The following is a 20523-nucleotide window of genomic DNA, read 5'->3' as shown; positions in this document are numbered from 1 at the left end:
TGGCGGCGACATCACAACATTGAAACATCACGGAGGCTGGAAATCCAATACTGTCGCAGAAGGTTATGTTGAAGAATCGATCCAAAATAAAACTGAAATCTCAAATACAATATTAAACTCGGTCGAAAAAAAAACACAAATTAACATAAATTCACCGTCATATTCCAGCCTTTCACAAAGCACATTCCCGCAAATTCATTTCACCAATTACACAATAAATCACCTATATTTGAAATAAAGTCAGTTCTGTTACTATAATAATTAGCGTTAATTGTAAATAATATTCAAATAAATTCAATTTGTCATCTCGTTTTTCAATGTCTAATTCAATTTCAAGCTTATATCAAGATTAATGTTTATTTTACTCTCTAGATTATATCAAGGTCAATGTCGACATTTGTTTCTCGGAAAAAATCAATACTTTCGCGTCTGCGCACATCTCACAATTATTTACGAGGTATTGCACAAGGTCAGATTCGCTCCTCAGTCAGATAAGAATAACATGAATACTTATGAATAATTTCAAGTTAGAAATATGGTCGGGCATAAAAAGTCGTATGAAACTTGACTATGATGGTAATTAAGACGCTCATATGAAAATTATAAAACTCGCTTGCGCTCGTTTCATAAACATACTCGCGTCTTAATTACTATCATTATAGGCTCGTTGCATAATGTACTATTAACTAGCCATGACTTAGTTTATATGAGGATACAAAGAGGAAAGCAGGAAATAGGAAAGATTGGAGAAAGGTGAGATTGCAGTGAAAGACCTAGTCTTGGGCAGAACACCATGAATGAATGAATGAATGAATTAATTAATTAATTAATTAATTAATGGCTTAATTCTGCGTTGTCAGACACAGCCTAAACGGAGCGGAGCGCTCCACTATAACTCGCTGCGAGCTCCGGTGCTTCCACAGACATAAGCAAGTTCACGCTCCGACTGGACGTCTCTAGCACCACAACCGGTTTCGGAGCTTACAACTCTGACACTACTGGCTTAATTGATCGACGAATAATTACTGCACCAGCAGCTTGATATCCAATTGTACAGGGACATCATTTTGTTTTTACCAACATTTCCGATATTAACCTGACTATACCTTTGGATTAAAGATTGAGAAACAGAAACACTGTTTGCTCCCTCCTTCCACAACCGAAATTTGACAACACTAGTGTAAAATACAATACAAATAACTTTACTAGGTATAGGAGGGAAGAACATTACATTTACGTAAACTAGGAAATGTTACAGTTCTGAGTTTGATCATTTCCGTTGGGTTTTTATTTAATTAAAATACAGTACAGTATTAACAATAAGTGTTTTACTCACTAACTGAACTATCCAATCGCACGCATTTATTATGCAATGTATAGTATACTCTCTACAGCACATTAGCGTACAATATTTACAGTGAATTTGAACTTTAAAAATAATCAAAATATAGATATTTACATAAATTATTGAAAATGATTGTCGCTCATTTCCATACAGGCTTCAGTTCTTTTGTGAATATTATCAAAAACGTTTTCACAAGCATATCTTCTGAAATTGAATGTATGGTTTCTTATTTAATTCTTCTATTGTTGTAGAATGTTCAACAAACACAACTGTTTCACAGTAATCCAAAAGAAATAATGCAAAGCACTCAAATCAGGCGACAAGGGGGAGCCATAATCCTGCGCCTGTTGAAACAATTCTATACCTACTCTATAACAGTGTACCTCGCGTACTGTCAATTCAATCTTCACTTCTGCCCGATGCGCATAGATAAATTTACTCAGGTATGCTACCTACTGTCCGTCCATGTGGTTATGTAGGAGGGTCTTAGAAAGGGGGAAAATCACGTGACAATTATTTACTTAACGAGACCTTTTGAACTAGTTGTATAATATTACGTAGAAGTCCAATTCCTAACAGCAAATGTTTTCAGAAAAGAGCTAAGACAGCTCAGCTACAACAATAGCCTTTACAGAGGAGCCAGCAGAAACGGGTGGGTGAAACCGGGATGCGACGTAACTAAACGTTCACACAGTACCGCTCGAAAATATGATTCAATAATGAATGCTGTTTCTTCACTGAAAATGCGATCTTAGTTTTGGAACATACTATACTCACTCAATCAGTGTTGTTTATCATGACCGTAAATCAGGATTGGGCAGAATTATGCACTGTGTGCTTGCACGGTGTACTACGAGAGAAGTGTGCTTATAGAGTGCACGAAAACCGGTTTATTCAAGTTGCGGTACGTACTGTATGTTTCAAAAGAAAATATTATTCTACCAAACTCAATAAGAACACAAAGTAATGAAACACTTCCTTAAACACAAAACAAAACATGTCTGTTGCACATTAATTCATATTACTCAATTTCTCAAGATTTGGAGAAACTGTATTATTACAAACTATGCGAAGAACTGCCGTTCAAAGCCCATCATTTCTCGTTTGAGATTTCTTTCTTTCGTAATAGAAAATAACTGTTCACGTTTATAAGTGGAACCAAATAAACACAAAACTTTCTCACACAACTTATGCAGATTGGGAAAGCGTCCTCTTGGGAATCCGTCATAAAACTGCATAAGACTCGACCTTGAATCATATTTCGCTCGCATCTGTCGATCACATCGCAGGTCAATCAATTCACACTATAATCAAGGGGGACGTTTTATCAATAATCAGTTGGAATCGGAACATGTAGCAAAAATACGCAAATCCATTTCCAGGTAATCTAAATCGTGGAACCTTGATGTAAATTCCTCTAATAGACCGGCTGGAATACATGCGTACATTTCGAAATTTTCATTGTTCAAAATTCTATGCCCTTAGATGAGGATGGGAAATGATATATTTCGCCCTTTTGCATTTGACGTATCCGTAACAGCCATTTCTCCTTAAAAGCTGCAATTCTATCTGCAAATTGTGTATTAAGAATTTCTTTTCCCTGAAGTCCTAAATGTAGCTCATTTCAAAGCTGTAAGATCTGTTGTAGCTGCTGGCACACTACAGCGTGCTGCAGCGCTCGCACTCGGAATTCCCCTGCGCACGGAGGGCAAATGCACTCACACGCCCATCGCTGCCGTAAATAAATACAGTACTGCGGCTTTGGTTGTGTGTGGACGTTTGCTACTAGAAGGGGTGGGAGTGAAATACATTCAAAAACTTAGTTACAATAAAAATTTAAGTCAAAATAAAATGATGTCCCTGTAGATAAATTCTGTTTTGGCTGATCCTTTCAATTTTTACCCCACTAATTCTTCCGACATCACCAATAGTGATAAGAACACTACAGTTATTACATGTTTCATTGCGCCTTTTCTTATTTCATCTACCCGTTCTTTTAAAATAAGAACAACATTGTATTATAATACGAAATTATGTAGCATACACAAATAACTACAGACCGTCAGTTTACAATGTAAGCGTCAGACGATGTTTATGTTGTGAGTGAATGTTATCTGCTGTCGGCCTGGGTGGTGCAGTCGGTATCTTGAATGGAAGAAAAGTGGAGCATGCACATAGTCACGCATCAAGGGGACGCAGTAAAAGAGCTAATTTATTTCCTCGATCTCGGTATTACAAGGTGAGGTGATTCAGTTACTCAATTCCATGGAAGGCTGTGCATATACAGGGACATCATTTTATTTTTACTTCAATTTTTGTTGTACCTCAGTTTTTGAATGTACTTCACTCCCACTCCTTCTACTAATGAAGTTCAACCGTCTTCCACACAGAACCAAGACCGCATATACAGCCAAAGTAACCTTATGGTCACAGTAAACAGTACGTTCCAAAAATATGTTCGCGTTTTCCAGTGACGAAAGAGCTTTCAATATCGAATCATTTTCGCACAGGTACTGTCGTCCATTTGCCTACGTCGTATCCCGGTTTCCCTCATCAGCTTTTATTCGCTAGCTAGTGGCTGGGCTGTCTTAGCTCTTTTCTGACAACATTAATTTCTGTTAGAAATTGGACGTCCACGTAATATTATACAACTGTTTAAAATAACTTAAATAAAAGAGTCTCGTTAAGTAATTAACTTGCACGTGATTTTCTCTCTCCCTATGACCCTACGACATAACCGCTTGGACGGACGGTAAATAGTATGTCTGAGTAATTTTATCTTTTCGGATCGGGCAGAAATGAAGATTGAATTTACAGTACGTAAGGTACTCTTTTATAGAATAGGTACAGAATTATTTGAACATGAGTTACTAGTATGAAGGACGAAACTGGTAATTGGAATTAGGTACAATAGTCTATAGTGCGATAATATGTACAAAAGAACTGAAGCCTGTATCGAAATGAACGGCCACCATTTTCAAAAATGTGTTTAAATATCCATATTATGATTATTTTTCAATTTAACTTAATTCTCTATATTGTACGCTAATGTGCTGTAGACAGTATAATATACACTGCATAATGAATACGTCAACATGGACAGCTCAGTTCGTGAGTAAAAACACTCTCGTTAATATTGTACTGTATTTTGATTAAACAAAAACATAATGAAAATGATCAAACTCAAAAGCGCAATATTTCCTAGTTTACGAAAATGGATGAACTACTTTTCTTCCCTCCTGTACCTAGTAAAGTGATTTGTTTGTATATTACGCCAGTATCATCGAACTCCAGTCGTGGAAGGGGGTAGAAAACGACGTTGATCCAGAGGTATAGCCAAGTTAATATTAAAAATGTTAGTAACTTAAAAATAAAATGATGTCCCTGTATTACTCTGTTACATGAGCGAGGTTACTCGACTCATCTCTATTATCAGGCAGTACGTCTCACTTGACGATATGTGTCACAGGAGAACAATTATTGTTTGTGTATATCTGAAGCCTGATTAGTGTAATATGTAGCTAATCAACGATGTATGCAATGGAGAAGGAAAGGAACTGGCCACCCTACCCCATTTATATCCTGGCCTAATTGTCTCATAAGTGGTGCCCTATTGGTATCACTTATGAGTTTCAGACCTGTATAAAGGGACTTCAGACATTGACTACTTAGAAATGTCGATTGCAAAAAAGACTACTTTCTGTCTAGAATATGATCTTTCTTCAAATATAACTTTTGTGGAATATGATTTTAGTTCTTAATATATGAATTGTCTTATTGAACTGTAAAGCGTAATTGTTTAACTCTCGAATTACCTGTAACTAAAGGCATATACATTTTGCTGTCTTTATTATTATTATTATTATTATTATTATTATTATTATTATTATTATTATTATATTCCATTCTTTTCTGTGTAGCTGTTATTTATATTTTCTACGTGTTTTTTATTCTAGTTGAGTGGAAGAGAAGGCCTTTTGATCTTAACTCTGCTAGTAAAAATAAATGAATTAAATAAATGAACAAATAATTTAAATTGTAGGATGCAGCATCGTAGTATCAGTCTTGATCACTATAATGCTTTGTAAACAGTCACCGAGGTCTAGTTTTGAAGCATGACTAGAACATCAACTTTAGCACAAACAAGATTCTATGGCATGCGTCAAATATGACGTCACGTCAATATAGTCTACGAACAACTAACCTTATTTCTGTACGCCTTGGGGCAAAAACGGTCCCTAAAGATTATAATATACAGGGTGATTCACGAGGATTTACAGCCACTTACGGAGCTTATTTCTGAAGACATGTGTCCCATTCTCAATATTTACGGAGTTACTTACTTACTTACTTATTGGCTTTTAAGGAACCCGAAGGTTCATTGCCGCCCTCACATAAGCCCGCCATAGGTCCCTATCCCGAGCAAGATTAATGCAGCCTCTATCATCATATCCCACCTCCCTCAAATCCATTTCAATATTATCCTCCCATCTACGTCTCGGCCTCCCCAAAGGTCTTTTTCCCCTCCAGCCTCCCAACTAAGACTCTATATGCATTTGTGGATTCGCCCATATGTGCTACATGCCCTGCCCATCTCAAACGCCTGGATTTAATGTTCCTAATTATGTCTGGTGAAGAATTCAATGCGTACAGTTCTGTGTTGTGTAACTTTCTCCATTCTCCTGTAACTTCATCCCTCTTAGCCCCAAATATTTTCCTAAGCACCTTATTCTCAAACACCCTTAACCTATGTTCCTCTCTCAAAGTGAGAGTCTAAGTTTCACAACCATAAAGAACAACCGGTAATATAACTGTTTTATAAATTGTAACTTTCAGATTTTTTGACAACAGACTGGATGATAAAAGCTTCTCAACCGAATAAAAATAGGCATTTCCCATATTTATTCTGCGTTTAATTTCCTCCCGAGTATCATTTATATTTGTTACTGTTGCTCCCAGGTATTTGAATTTTTCCACCTCTTCAATGGATAAATTTCCAATTTTTATATTTCCATTTCGTACAATATTCTGGTCACGAGACATAATCATATACTTAGTTTTTCGGAATTTACTTCCAAACCAATCTCTTTACTTGCGTCAAGTAAAATTCCAGTGTTTTCCATAATCGTTTGTGGATTTTCTCCTAATATATTCACGTCATCCGCATGGACAAGCAGCTGATGTAACCCGTTCAATTCCAAACCCTCTCTGTTATCCTGGACTTTCCTAATGGCATACTCTAGAGCAAAGTTAAAAAGTAAAGGTGATAGAGCATCTCCTTGCTTTAGCCCACAGTGAATTGGAAACGCATCTGACAGAAACTGACCTATACGGACTCTGCTGTATGTTTCACTGAGACACATTTTAATTAATCGAACTAGTTTCTTGGGAATACCAAATTCAATAAGAATATCATATATAACTTCTCTCTTAACCGAATCATATCAATATTTACAGGGTTACGTTTCGTTATTGGAACGCATTGCTGTGAACGCGTGATCTTGGTCAGCTTGCAGTCAGCAGCCAGCGCGAACGCTACGGAAATCAAAGATAGCCGTATGCAGTAACGTAGAGCGACGAGTGCCGTTCACAAGCGTGTGGCCAAGTGGACTAAAGAGGACGGCGACATTTTTTTAAATGTGTTGTAAACTCTCCAAGACTGTAAATTAGGATGCAAAATTGAACTGCAAAGAATCAAGTCGGTGCAAGTAGTGTGATTTCTACCTGTACGAAGCAACGAAGGAGTTCACAGCACATTTTTAACTTCAGAAAACTAATATTAAAGATTTTATTGATTTTTCCTACAGAATAATATCATTCTGTAATATTGACAATTAATATTTGAGGAGAAAAATTCGTTCCGGCGACGGAGATCGAACCCGTGTCCTTAGTTTCCTCCTCAAATAATAATTGTCAATATTACTCATATTATTCTGTAGGACAAATTAATAAAATTTTTAATATTCTAATAGCCAGCAGTGCATATTTCTGTACAGATTACTGTGCACTTAACTGCGGAATCCCGGCCAAACACTCACTCAGTTGAGTGCGCCCCTTGTATAATGTCAGTTGACTTGGACATAAAACGTCAACGAATATGCCTAACGTGGAGTCAGGCCACAAAGGGAAACATCGAAGGAGGAAAGTTCGGTCCGGTGCTGTGGATTGAATTCGGCGTAGCTCAGTGGTCAGAGCGCTTGGTAAAACAAAGGACCCGGGTTCGATCCCCGGCGCCGGAGCGAATTTTTCTCCTCACATATTATTTAAATTCAGAACACTAGCCAATTAAAGAAACGATACTTCTGAATGGTTGATTCTCTATTTGTAGTATTCTTTCACCCTAAAACTCTAGAAAAAAACGTATTTTACAAACAACTTCAAATTAGTGTAACTCTGTAGGCCTAAATATTGAGAATAGGGCATTTGTTTATATTGCATTTTTTGCTCAAAATGTCTTCAGAAATAAGCTCCGTAAAGGACGGTAAATCCTCATGAATCACCCTGCGTAACATAACATTGGTGCAGTAGAAACTGCAGAATCGACTGAAATGCAAGCGAACTTTCACAATATACGTATAGTTGAGAATCTGACCCATATCGAACACATTTCCCTCCGTAGTATGTCAGCAACGTGTGCTCTCTGCATACGTAAGTATTAATTGCATCTTGTCTGTTTGCAATGTGAGACATGATTTAACTGCTAAAGCACAGATTTACTTTACAATTAGTATGTCAATATTTGATACATTCTGCTAACAAACGTGTAGTCGGTTGCTGAGAATAAATACAACTAGTAAATCTTAACTAACACACTATTGTACTGTGTACGAAGCTAAATATTGGAAGATTGGATCTAATGTCTGTTGATTCATACAATATTTACAATGACAAATATAACGAAATTAATTTCCATTATAATATACAGGGTGTTTCCGGGCTAGTGTTACAAACTTTCAGGGATGATGGCGAAGGGCACATGTATCAATTTGAGATAAGTAGGGACCGGATTTTTATGTAATATCAAGGTGTGAAATATGTACATATTTATGTAAGAAAAATAACCTGATTATGTACCAATACATTTAAAATCATGAAAATATTTAATATCAATATGTGGCAGGTATAGGACTCTCTAGTTGTGATTTCATAGAGCACCCGACTTTTTTACCGCCACTTGACACATTACTATCTTTACATCTGTAGTGAAAGCTTCGTCCATTGCAAATAATGATTTTATTTTTGTCGTTAGGGTTGAAGATACAGGGGCCATTTTAGTTAGTTAAAAGCAGTAGATAAACTCGCTTGCACTTTATACTGTAAGTACTAAAACTAGAGAACTGAGTGAAATGAATGACACAACAGTACTGCAAGTACTGTTTCGCTTTACTGGATTAGGACAAAATGAGGGAAGATGTGGGACACATGCATTTTAGCTGCTCCCTGTAAGAAACAACTACCTACTAAAACGTCAAACAATAGGCATTTACAAACTGTGGTTTGAAAAGTGGCATTCCTGTCTCATTCAGAAGGGTAGGATTATTCCAGCCGAGAACCATACTTTCTAATTGCTCGGAAAATCCCATTTCCGTATAGGTCTACTAAATTTAAAATAAAAAGGTCAAGCAATGACCTGAAAGTCTCATGTCAGACTAGATACGGGTTTTCCCTGGAAGAATTTGGAAGAAAGTGGGTAAGGTTGCAAGTTGCATGGGAACGGCTTGTTAAGACGTGAGACAAATCATGTCATCCTCTTCCCATTCCACCGCATGAAGGCAGCGCTACTTTGTGAGTAATTTTTACAATACAAGGTAGTTGTATGAGAAAGGTTGCCTTTTGCTCACTCACTCATATTTACAGTGGGCAGTATGGAGTGAGTGCCTCTATTATTTCCTGGAAATAAGGACATTATGTTTCGTCCCAAAATATATCCTTTCTTGGGTAAGTAAAAATACTTTATAAATCTGTGTATTTCAAATTGTAAACTTCCCCAGCAGAAGTTTTTTTTCTTCCTGTCAGAGAAGTAAAAATTAATAAAACCCCTAAATATGTAGAGTTTGAGGGTGGGTGGTTATTGTGGCCCCACGTTGGGCGCCATTTGAGGGTGGGTGCGTCTCGGTGTTGCGTGAGATTCGCTCAGGGTAGCCGAGGTACGGTTGTGGTGTAGGATGATGTCGGGAATAAGACCAAGCCGGCTACTTATTTAAAAGGCAGTGTAAACTCCAAAACTATAAGTTCACTGTCGTATTCACTTGGTAAACCCTAGAGTATGTATTTCCGGCTGACTTATAATTCAATCGTTGGTCGCACTTCTGTATCGGCTCTATGGCAGCTCCGAATAAGCTCTATCCGATACTATAAATTCAATACTCTGCCCAGTACACTATGATCGAAGCTCCTAAACGTTGACGAGTAGTCTCACCGATGACAACGTTCTATCTATCGAGTCTTCGCCGGAAGAAAGACTATTAAGTTGGGCCGCCGACACCAAAAAACTCAGTGTGTCGTGCCGTCGACACGAAAAGAAGTCGTAGTCCTGTCGACACAAAACGAAGTAGTTATTGTGCCCTGTATGTAGGGCCGCCGACACGATAAGAAGTTGTGATCCATTTCCGCTCCCCGTCACCCTTATTTATAAAAACCTATCCTACGCTAAAACTAACTATCCTATTGGTTAAAAACTACATCATTTAACCGGCCTAAAATCTATTCCCTATTGGTCCAAAGTGACCTCATATGCTGGACCAAGATCTCTTCTTATTGGGCGCTAAATACGTCATCTCTAAATTTAGACTTTGGATTTCCCATGACATCAAATTAGCTAGTAGATATTTCGAGAACCCCCGTTCTTTGGAAAATCCCGAGCTTGCAGAAGCTTTCCCACGGGTCTAGTCCAACTTTGGCTTTTACGCTTGAAAGAGTGTCTATGCAAAACCCTGCCCAAGGTGGCCATAAATCTGTCCGATGCTGACAGGTGCCGAGAGGAATGCGAAACATCTGCGTGTGAAACTAATTCTAACCAAGTCGCCAGAACATCCCCGCGAATACATGTAACAAAAATATGGAGATATCATTTCGCTAATAAATCGGTCTCTCCCTCTCCTAATTACTGCTTCAAGTTATGTAATACCAAGCCATAATATGTAATGTGGGGTATATATATGTTCAAATATGTAGTATCAAATTTTAATATGTTAATGGTAATTTGAAGATACGTTGAAAGGAATATAATATGTAATTACATAAAAATCCGGTCCCTAGAGATAAGGAACCCTGGTCCGAAAATGATTGAGCCGAAAGTTACAAGCAAAAATAGTTCTGTGGAAATGAAATAATTTTATTCCTCTGTACACCTTATTTATGTGTATTTATCTGTACATCTTACACTGTATTCATCTGACGTTGTTTACGTTGTCTACTTACAGTATCCCATTCAGTGCGCTGTCTGAGGGGAGGGGACAGGAAACTATACTAAAGCAGTGCAGGTAGCGTAATGTGTAACGGACATGGTCGGTCCTGATATGTACGTCTGTAGACAGCAGTGTATGTGTACAAGTTGCAGTGTTCAGTTGATCAATCCTAGTGAAATGGAGAAGTACTCGAGAGCGGAATGTGCAGACCTGATTTTCGAATACGGATGAGCCAATGGGAACAGTAGACAAACTCACAGATTGTATCGAGGCAAGTATCCACGTAGGAGACATCCGGGCCATACCATCATTCCACGACTGTTCCAAAGGTTAAGGGAAGGAGGGCACGTGGTGTGAAATTACAGTTCCATTTCCAAACAACTATTTTTGCTTATAACTTCCGACTCAGTCATATCCGGACCAGGGTTATACTTATATCAAATTGATACATGTGCCCTTCCCCATTATCCCTGAAAGTTTGTAACTCCAGCCCGGAAACACCCTGTATTTGTAGAGCAAAGTAGAAACATACAAACAAAACTTGCAATCACTGTTTTAAGTGGACTACGCAAACGCAAACTAGCTAAGGTTGAAACAATGCACATTTGTGCGCTTTTCAGTTTATTAAAAATTTAAGTGGAATGCATTATAAAGAGTATTTTTCATAACAGACCTCAACCACGAACTAAGAGAAAGTTGCGATATTGAAAGTAGTATCTCAAATTTAGCTATTTTTAACTAATTTATGTTTTTTCAATAGCTGTTTGTTATAAATTATTTACTTCAGTTGTCAGCTATATATTTAACTTTATAAAAGGAACACTTAGTCTAATGTTTAGAATTTTCCTTAATATAATTATTTTAAGAAAGTCACAATACCAATATCACTTCTTGATCTGTCTTCACATTATCACGTGAGGTAGTCATGCAGTAATTTCCGTATGATCTTCTATATGAGCTACAGGCTTTTTTCCAACATTATTTCATTTTATTTAGTTGGTAATTTAACGACGCTATATCAACTACTGGATTATTTAGCGTCGATGAATTTGATGATGCGAAATGGTATTTGGCGAGATAAGGCCAATGATTCGTCATAGATTACCTGAAATTCGCTTTACGGTTGGGGAAAACCTCGGGAAAACTCAACCAGGTAATCAGCCCAAGAGGGAATCGAACCCAAGCTCGAGCGCACTCCGGGGCAGATGGAAAGCGTGGATTTTCCAGTTCGTGCAGGATTCCTTTCGTAATGTAGGCTATTCAAATTTTTTAAGTTAAGTTGGAGGGGATATAGACGACTCTCAGGATGTAAGTCGGTCTAGACACTTAGCTTAAACCTACCTATACAAAAAAGTGGTAAATTGCAGCTTCTAGCGAACAGCATTTATTCTGTATTCTCTGAAAAAACTCTGAAAACAGCTCGCTTGGTTTCCTTTGATCAAATTCCTTTTTTGTGTTTATTTACCTTGAGTGTGAGATGTGATTTAAGGCTTTACTGCATTTTTTTCCAGTAAGTTATGTATTCTGCGTTTATTTTCCTCTCGTGTTTTATTTATATGTGTTACTGTTGCTTCAAAGTACTTGATTTTTTTCACCTATTTCAAAGAAAAAATTTCCAATTTTTATATTCCATTTTGTACTATGTTCTGGTCACGAGAGACAATCGTATACTTTATTTTTTATGGATTTATTTCAAAACCTACCTCATTACTTGTTTCAAGTAGAATTCCCGTGTTTTCCCAAATAGTTTGTGGATTTTCTTCTAATATATTCACGTCATCTACATAAAGAAGCAGTTGACGTAACTCGTTCAGTTCCAAGCCCCCTCTGTTTTCTTGAACGGATGTATAAGATTAGTTCACTTAATGAACACTATAGTTGGATTACTTGGCTCAGCTTGGATTTTCGGACCCGAGACGAATTCTTGCACTTTGGCTAACTTGGGCCCATTGTGCACCCTAAATTTTGTCAAAAACTGAACGATGATCTGGGTGACAACTGTGAATCGGACACTAAAGTCTGGTCATTATCCCTCAGCCTTGATAGATAGGGTTTCATCCTTAGAATAGCAGATAAGCCTCCGGGCCCGAAGCCCAACTCTTCTAATATTATAAGCAGGGGGCGGACGTTGATAACCTAAAATTGTACTTAAAATGACCATTAAAATGCCCTTAAACTAACGGAAAAATGACATGAAATTAAAAGAAAATGACATTAAATATTATTTACCGTACTCGCACCACAAATTCTTAAAAAATAGTCACCTCGTTTCAATGACTGCCCTGCAAATCTCTGAGAGAGGAGGCAACGTCCTGGAATTTGGCTAAATAAGAAAAGAATATGCAACAAAATGAAGGTTTTAAGGAAAAACTATATATTTTAATGATGGTTTACAATGTGTTTCAATCAGGGGTGGTCCATATCACTGCTTTCATTCTCCACCTCCTCCTCCTCCTTCCGCGCTTCACTTTTGTTATCATCCAGATGAGAGAGTGTGAATGACAAAAATTGTAGGCGCAGGGTACATTTTTGCAATCATTGTGTTAAAAATACTGTCTACTACAGTAGATATCCCTTCCGAACCATGTTGAGGACACAACGTCCTGTCTAGGACATGGTGAAAGTTTTTCCCCTTCCAAACATAAATTCTAAAGACACTCTCGTACTGACAAAAAACAGTAGCAGTCAAAGTCCTTAATTAAACTAAGCTGCTGTCAAGCATTTTGCATTACTTCTGTTGTGTGAAATGAAGGCTTCAGTGGAATGAGGGATGGACTTTAGAGTCTGTTCCAAACTATAAAACCCAAATTTCTCTGTTACTCACTTATTCAGTAGGTAATTACTACCGACCTATTTGGTTAGAAAATGATTTAATAAACTTATCGGTAAAGAAGAAAGTAAAATGCATTCCAAATGATCTAAAACAGGCATGTCAGAAATCAGACTCTGAATGTGCAGTTATGTGCGCGGATCGCCGATCTGTGCGGACTGCATCATTTAAGGGTTGCTCTTACCAGTTCTTAGCAGGAGGGGTGTACAATAATCTATTCTGCTCTTCTAGGGTTGGATTAAATATAGGTATTTGGACGTTATAAATCAACTTAGCAGAAGGAAAAGAACACGGTTATTATCAGTGTCTGTATTTGACAATTGCAATACAAAAAACTTTAGGCTTACACAGTTACACTTGACAATGTAGTGGTTGTACAGCATAATTTATTAAAATGATCTTTATATAGTATTTGAAGAAAAAGAATATTGCAGTAATTTCTAAACAACAAAAAACGAACACAGTATTTCATGTTACGTAGTAGGTACTAATTATTTTAAATAATAGACCCTATTATTTCATTGTTCGTAAAGCATTATTATTTATTGGGACCTTGGTACACAAATGTTAAAGAAAATATACTTCCAATTAATTACATACAGTAGGACATTATGAAGTTTTTACACTGAAATAATTTGCTTGCTGTAAGTCAATATAAATTAACATTAATATTAATAAATGACACAAATTAAGCTTAGAATTTAAATTCACATATAGTTTATTTAGAAAACGTTGAGAGCAAGTATCGACAAGTTGGAAGCGTTACTGAAAGAAATTAAAAGTGTAGTTCATAAGCTGTGAAGCGACGATATTATATTTATGTCAGGTTTAAAGATTTATTAATGTAAGTATATCAGCATACTATAGTGACGTGAGATGGAAAATTTGTCATTATATATTTTTCCAGAAAATTTTTCCGCCTTGCAAATAGTTGCTTTCTTCGCTCCTTACAACCTCAAGAGCCTTACATTTATTCCTCACTATATTCTCATCACTTACCAGCTTATGAAATGAAAGTCGTAATTCGTATAATCTTTGATGGCTGTGTTAGTATAGACTCTAAAACAACGCCAATGTCAAGTTCGTTTTGCCATGAGAGTACTGATTAATTTTACTAATCTGATCTAAACTGCCACAACACTATTACCTCGACATTGGCTGATCAAAACGTTTCATTTTGCAATAATTATTGTTGGCTGAGGAAAACATTATAACAATTACGTTATATGATTCATAATTTCCCTTGTTCGTTATCTGTGAATTCCTCACTTTATTTATCATAACTCATTCACAGACAGCCAAATCAGTACCAGTACTGAAACTGCATTACTGAAACAAAAGCTGATATGCTGTTGCAGGTCTGTATAGCCCTGTCGCGTTCCCTTCCAAGGCGATTCACTCTCTCCAGGTAGGGAAATAGAAAGTGAACATCGCACAGAGACGACTGCACAATATGCAGGGTTTTGACATGCCTGATCTAAATGTTCTTCAAAATATTTAAAATGACCAAAAAATGCCGAAAAAATATAAAAATGACCTATTAGTTAAAAAATATGAAGAAATGCAAAATATGCAATATAAAAATTACTTTTTTAAATTGATATTAACATAGAAAGGATTTCTGTATTAGTAGGCATCGTCCTAATGTAAAAAATAAGAAGACTTTTCATCAACATCCACCCCCTAATTATAAGCATCACAAGTCGGTATAACTCCAGAAACTTCACGCCAGCCTAGTGATGGATGAAATGAGGGGAATGTGAAGAGTACTGGTAAAATGACAGAAATAAAAGTGAGGACTGCGAGAGAAAACTTCTGCTTTCTCCACAACAATCTTGCTGGAGATTGAACCATGTTCTAATCGATGGAAGACCAGAACACTAACGCTTGAGGAACAGGCATGGTTATAATACTTGCGAGCAAGAAGTTAAAATTAATTAAGATAAATTGAAGTATGACGCAGTAAAATAAATACAAACATTGATGATCTGAAGTTAAAACCAATAATTCGTCAACACTGAAGAATAATAAGATATATCTTTACTTTATAAGCATTACTTCAACTTATGAATCTGTACTTCAAAATGTACTCGCGTACAATCCTAAAGCAAGGACAAATTTTTATTAATGCCAATGTTTTCCTGCTTAGTATGAAGCCAGAACCATATCCTGTATTCGTGTGAGGTCGTTACTTTTATACAGGAAACAAGACCATTAAATTGTCTGCACAGGATTCACGCTGCCACAACAACTCTGATATCCTCAACAAAGAAACAAAATTTAAAACCGAGATAACTGTTATTCCATGCAGGAGGCAACCTTGCGTATTACAATTGTTAAAGAATTAATTTTAGTTGATTTACATGTCGTTTGTGACATCGTGCCAGTGGAAGAGTACAAGTGGTTGGAGAATTTTGATAACGTAGAGCAGAGTTTAACCGCAAACAAGAACACGTGGAATTTGTGGTTTATAAAACGACACATGTGACCTTTCTCATCGATCACTTAGGGTGCTATGCATAGACATTTCGCAAGCCCGCGCTACGAGCGTACTAAACTATCCCCGGCTATCGACTGATTACTTGTACAGGATTCATATCATATCATATCATATCATATCATATCATATCATATCATATCATATCATATCATATCATATCATATCATATCATATCATATCATATCATATCATATATCATATCACATCACATCACATCACATCACATTACATCACATCACATCACATCACATATCATATCATATCATATCATATCATATCATATCATATCATATCATATCATATCATATCATATCGTATCGCTAACACTGGTTTATGAATAAGAAAAACGTTAGTTAGCTGATCATCCACCGGAAGCCCGCGCTAAGAATGTCTATGAATGTGGCCGTTCATGTTTTACATGTTAATGTCATATTTCACACATTTTATGATACGAATAGTTTTGTCAAATGTTTTAGTATATTTACCACACACCCAGGCTTGGCTCATTTAGTTCACAGATCAGTAGATAAATATACTATATGGCAATTTTCTTCGAATTACTTTGTTTTTCTGTATACTTCTCACTTCGAAGTCACGGAAAGCCTTACTTACTTACTTACAAATGGCTTTTAAGGAACCCGCGACGGACCGACAGGGGGTCCTTGGGGGATTTTGCCGAAGCAGGAATGGTATATGGATTCTGTCGGCTGTACGGGACCGGTCGAAAGATAGTGGAAATTACTCCAAATTCTGTTAATGATGTTTTATACATAATTAATATAAGTTTCATATTAAAATGTGTTAATTGGACTTTACATAGCAACATGAAGCTTTAAAATTCAGTTCTTTTGTAATTTAAATTTTGGGTTGTTTCCCTTTTTAACTGGGCCGTCGAAGTGATTCAATTACTGATGGCAATAACTGTCTCGCTAGATACCGAGGTAGCCAGTGGAAAACTTCAGCCATATCAACCAATCTCGGGGTTTTGGAATATGTGGGAGCGATGGATAGGATATAGAAAACAAGCGAAACTGTGTCATATTTTAATATAAACGAAAAAAAGTAGTTGGCTATAATTAATAGGGACCGGATTTTTATGTAATATCACTGTGTGAAATACGTACATATTTATGTAAGAAAAATAAGATGAATATGTACTAAAATATGTAAAATCATGAAAATATTTAATATCAATATGTGGCAGGTATAGGATAGGTAAGACTCTCCAGTCGTGATTTCATAGAACACCCGACTATTTTACCGCACACTTGACACATTACTATTTTTCCATCTGTAGTGAAAGCTTCGTCCATAGCAATCTATGATTTTATTTTTGTCGTTAGGGTTGAAGATACAGGGGACATTTTAGTTAGTTAAAAACAGTAGATAAACTCACTTGCACTTTATACTGTAAGTACTAAAACTAGAGAACTGAGTGAAATGAATGACACAACAGTACTGCAAGCACTGTTTCGGTTTACTGGATTTGGACAAAATAAGAGGAGATGTGGGACACATGCATTTTTGCTGCTCCCAGTAAGAAACAAAGTACCTACTAAAATCTCAAACAATAGGCATTTACAAAATGTTGTTTGAAAAATGACATTCCTGTATCATTCAGAAGGGTAGGGTTATTCCAGCCGAGAACCATACTTTCCAATTGGTCGGAAAGTCCCATTTCCGTATAGGTATAAAATAAAGAGGTCAAGCAATAACCTGAAAATCTATTTATTTTAATCTTTCAACATCTTTCCAGTGTGTTCCTTTACTCCACCTTCTTTTCAAAAGTCGGCTACTTTATTGCGGCTCATGTCAGACTTGACACGGGTTTTCCCTGGAAGGATTAGGAAGAGGGTGGGTAAGGTTGCAAATTGCATGAGAACGACTTGTTAAAACGTGTGCAGAACAATAATTCAGTAGTTAGAGACACATCATGTCGTCCTCGTCCCACTGCACCGCATGAAGGCAACGCTACTTTCTGAGTGATTTTTACAGTACAAGGTAGTTGTATGAGAAAGGTTGACTTTTGTTCACTCATATTTACATGGGGTGAGTGCCTTTATTACTTCCTGGAACTAAGAATGTTATATTTCGTCCCGAAATATATCCTTTCTTGGGTAGGTAAAAAGGCTTTTTAAATCTGTGTATTTCAAATTGTAAACTTCCCCAGCAGAAGTTTTCTTCTTTTTTTTTTCCTTTTGGAGTAGTAAAAATGAATAAAACCCCTAGATATGTAAATTTATGCAATACCAAGACATAATATGTACTGTTGGGGTAAATATGTAAAAATATATGGTATCAGATTTTAATATATTAATGGTAGTTACAAGTTTCGCAATGATTTGTTATTTATATACGGTTAGGTTGAAAGGAATATAATATGTACTTACATAAAAATCCGGTCCCTAATAATAAACGTAGCGACTGAGATGAAGAAATTTTAAGGTACGTGGAGACCACATTTGCTGGTTGAAATCCAGCCCAAGACACGGTTACCCATTCATTATTATGTGTTTCTAAGTTATATTCACGATATTATGACTGTAGTTCCACTTTTTTCTGTCCGTTAGGTTCTGGAAATCCAAAAACGTAAACGAAGAACTATGAAAATCTTTAGATTAATTGATATTATAGTGTTAATATTAATTGGGACGAAATTATTCTTTCGCGTGATGGCTTTCCTTCAGCGCCAAATAGGTTTTATTGAAGTTGAAAGCAAACCGTTACCCAGAAGATACCGAAAAGTTCAGAGTATTTGAAATACAATCTGAAAACGAAGAAATCATATTAGATAGAGTTCTTGTGCAGCGCCAGATTTCTAGAGAATTAAACAATATGTCATTGAAAATCACATGAATCTGATTACTTAGTTGATAAACAAATACAGCTGTTATCAATAATACAGAGAGTTTGTGGACAACAACCTTGGAAAGATTTAGTAGAATAATAGTAATAATTTTGGAAACAATGGGAAGGAATAAAAATGTGTGGGAGATACATGAACTAAAAAATTATATGTCAGAACCGTGTAAATCCAATATCAGAACGTGTCCAGAAAGTTCAAAGTTTAGGGTGACTGTAAAGTTAAATTGGTGTGAGGAAAGTACCAGAGCGTAAATTTCATATTTTAATTAGTTTGCACACCACTGCATATAAATTCTAATAATATTTCATTCACGTTCTTAATAATCTTCACAAAGACACATGTTACAACATTTCCTGTTAGAATGCGTGGCAATTTCAGGCGACAATGTGATGAAATTCCATTGGAGAAGTGAAAATGTTATAATGAATGAAACTGACGTGAATTGTGTCATATTGTTTAAACATTGTATTCATTATGATTTCCAATTTCGGAATATGTGATTACAGCTAATTAATATCAGTGTAAAATGTATCCAGTCAATTTATCACAACAGCAAATGTTGTTCCGTGTATGTCAGCCGGAGGCAAATTAACAGAACTGGATCGCTAATAATTGATGTAATTAGCCTTAAACATTACAGATCCATGTCGCAAATGATAGTGACACTTCTAACACCAAACCAACAAACACTGTTATAACAAAACCAAGAACGAAAATCCAATTCGACGTGTAAGTTGTCATCCCTGTGTGAAATAGATCATTACATTGGACGCAAATCACAAGTCCTATTATTCTCTTTGAGATTCATGGTAATATCGCAATGGATTATATGTACTTCATATAGTAATTAATCAATTAAAGTAGAGGGGCCTTCAGATATTCCGAAAATTATAAAGAACTTTGGTAGCTGGCATATACAGAGACATCATTTTATTTTTACTTCAATTTTTATTGTACCTGGGTTTTTTTAACGTACTGCACTCCCACCCCCTCTACTAGTGAACTTCCAACCGTTCTCCACACTGAACCAAGCGTATACAGTCAAAGTCGTCTTACGGTCATAGTAAACACAAACAGTACTAAGTTAGTGAGTACAGTACGTTCCAGAAATATGTTAGCTTTCAATATTGAAACATATTCACGCACAGGTACTGTCGTCCGTTTGCTTATGTCGCATCCCGTTTTCCCCCGCCCGCTTCTGTCCGTCCTTCTGTAAAAGCTAGTGGCCGGGTTGTCTTAGCTCTTTTCTGAAAGCATTAATTTCTGTTAGGAATTGAACGTCTACGTAATATTATACAGCTGTTTGAAATAAGTTAAATAAAAGGGCCTCGTTAATTAATTGTCACGTGATTTCCCTCCTTTCTACGACCCTGCGACAAAACCACTTGAACGGACAGTAGTTAGCATGTCTGTGTAATTTTATCTTTTCCGATCGGGCAGAAGTGAAGATTAAATTTACAGTAAAAAGGTACTCTTTCATAGAGTAGGTACAGAATTATTTCAACATAAGTTACAAGTAAGAAGGACGAAATTGGTAATTGGAATTAGGTGCAAAAGTTTATAGTGCGATAATAT

The 20523-nt window shown here is 36.4% G+C and overlaps 1 protein-coding gene and 1 non-coding gene across 2 annotated transcripts in view; one reads left to right on the top strand and one right to left on the bottom strand.

Moving 5' to 3' along the window:
- The window catches only part of LOC138691404 (opioid-binding protein/cell adhesion molecule homolog), a 1391213-nt gene that overhangs the window by 225813 nt on the left and 1144877 nt on the right, over positions 1 to 20523 (bottom strand). The window lies entirely within an intron of this gene.
- Positions 7516 to 7584, top strand: TRNAL-UAA (transfer RNA leucine (anticodon UAA)). Its single transcript has one exon. It is a non-coding gene; the product is annotated as a tRNA-Leu (tRNA).

The sequence above is a fragment of the Periplaneta americana genome, chromosome 16 (assembly GCF_040183065.1).
Source record: "Periplaneta americana isolate PAMFEO1 chromosome 16, P.americana_PAMFEO1_priV1, whole genome shotgun sequence".
NCBI classification, from domain to species: Eukaryota; Metazoa; Arthropoda; class Insecta; order Blattodea; family Blattidae; genus Periplaneta; species Periplaneta americana.
The sequence above is the reverse complement of the archived record's forward strand: the minus strand, read 5'-3'. Positions and strand labels throughout refer to the sequence as shown.